We start from the raw sequence: 2,500 nt of genomic DNA on the forward strand, positions 1-2,500 counted from the left end.
GAGAGAGAGAGAGAGAGAATCAGGAAGTGTAAACAGAAAGTATATGAGAGAAAAACAAAAGAAAGAGCTCCAAAGCTAAATAACATTCAAAAGTGCACACAACAGCACCCTGGCCCCACTGTTGAGTCTTGTGTGGCTAAAGATCCTGTGTGAACATAGACAAGCTAGAGGAGTCACTCAGAGGGCGACGGCTTTGTTTGGTTCTGGATCATCAACTGATAAATTGGCATCCAAACACACACACACACACACACACACACACACACACACACACACACACACACACACACACACACACACACACACACACACACACACACACACAGCGCAACACACAAACCAGCACAAGGATGCCAAGGGATAAACAAACAAAATCCTAGCCTCATTTCTGACATCCTTTTCCTCTTCGTTATGGAGACCGCATGGGAGACGTGGTGAGACACCAGTCCACTGGCCTGCAGCTCCTCTGGCTAGAGTCCACTCGCCACCCTACACCGCTCAAACATCAAACAAACACGTCCTGACAGGAGCTCTGTGGCCTGCCCCTGCCCTCTCTGACGCACAGCCTCTACCCTTATCCTATATGACCTGACCCCATTCCGACATGCAGAATTCCCATGGACTGCAAGGCATCTTGGAATATCCCGGGAATGGGAAGGACACCTAATGAGCATTCCCATGGTGCGGGCGGGATATTACGGAACGCCCGGGCCTGTTTGGGCAGCACCAGGAGCAGGAAGCGCATAGAGAACAATAAAGGGCAATAAATAACTTCCTGATTGCAAAGCCACAGGGGTGAGGTCTTGGTAAGGGTGGTGGGTGTGTTGGCTGAAGGTGAGTTTGCAGGGTGGGTGAACACACACTCACACACACACACACACAGACACACATGGTTTAACATTTAACAAGCTGAGCACGGCTGACGTGACTCAGTACGGGATGTCCCTCTCTGCCCATACTGTCACTTCTATAGAAACAAACCCAGAGCAGCATGACAAATCAGCAGCTTAGTTAACAGGGTTAACAAAAGTGCGCGTCTGAGAAAAGAGCCATTGAAAATAGCCGCCATTCTATGAAATGTATTTTTATATTGTTTTTCATGAATAGTATTATGGTATTATGTTATTAATTCCCAACAAATACTATTTCTTCTAATTTGGTGCAAATAAACACTTGAATTTGTGGACATGTAATACTAACCTTGTTAAATGAAAAAAGTTAGGTGTCAGTAAGAATTACAGTATGAAAAGGTATTAGCTGTGTGTGTGTGTGTGTCAGGATCTGGACATACCACTCAGGCTAAAGGAAAGCTTATAACACCTTCTATGAGATGACAGATAAGCTGACTTCTGATGACACCAAGACAACAACCTCCAACATCCACCAGCGGTGCTTCTCCTCATCCCAGCCCAAAATGATCTCCAGCAGTCAGTGAACAAGAAACTGGCAGAATGGGCAGCCAATCCACATGCACCTGAGGACACGGCCGTCCAATGGCTGTCCTGAGAGCCCGATTCTAAACACCGCCTGGCTCAATGTGACTAATTGAGTGAGAAGAGGAGCCGATGGCGGCCGACTCACACAAAAGCCGTGATTGCGGTGCGGTGAGAGAGAGCAGGTTGAAAGCCTGTATGCTAATGTGGAGCAAACACGCCAGGTCTCAGCCTCAGACACTATCACACACCAGACGCTAACACTCCCCTCACTCACTCACTCACTCACTCCCCTCACTCACCCCCCTCACTCACTCACTCACTCACTCCCCTCACTCACTCACTCACTCACTCACTCACTCCCCTTACTCACTCACTCACTCCCCTCACTCACTCTCCTCACTCACTCACTCACTCTCCTCACTCACTCACTCACTCCCCTCACTCACTCACTCTCCTCACTCACTCACTCACTCCCCTCACTCACTCACTCCCCTCACTCACTCACTCCCCTCACTCACTCACTCACTCACTCACTCACTCACTCACTCACTCACTCCCCTCACTCACTCACTCACTCTCCTCACTCACTCACTCACTCACTCACTCACTCACTCACTCACTCACTCACTCACTCACTCACTCACTCCCCTCACTCACTCCCCTCACTCCCCTCACTCACTCACTCCCCTCACTCACTCACTCCCCTCACTCCCCTCACTCACTCACTCCCCTCACTCCCCTCACTCACTCACTCCCCTCACTCACTCCCCTCACTCCCCTCACTCACTCACTCCCCTCACTCACTCACTCCCCTCACTCACTCCCCTCACTCCCTCCCCTCACTCCCCTCACTCACTCACTCCCCTCACTCACTCCCCTCACTCACTCCCCTCACTCCCCTCACTCACTCCCCTCACTCACTCACTCACTCCCTCACTCCCCTCACTCACTCACTCCCCTCACTCACTCACTCACTCCCCTCACTCACTCACTCACTCCCCTCACTCACTCACTCCCCTCACTCACTCACTCACTCCCCTCACTCACTCACTCCCCTCACTCAC

General features: G+C 50.8%; 1 protein-coding gene across 1 annotated transcript in view; it reads left to right on the forward strand.

The window, feature by feature from the left end:
• Positions 1-2,500, forward strand: part of LOC121697239 (vang-like protein 1) — a 33,258-nt gene that overhangs the window by 5,730 nt on the left and 25,028 nt on the right. The window lies entirely within an intron of this gene.

The sequence above is a fragment of the Alosa sapidissima genome, chromosome 2, assembly GCF_018492685.1.
Source record: "Alosa sapidissima isolate fAloSap1 chromosome 2, fAloSap1.pri, whole genome shotgun sequence".
Classification (NCBI taxonomy): Eukaryota; Metazoa; Chordata; class Actinopteri; order Clupeiformes; family Clupeidae; genus Alosa; species Alosa sapidissima.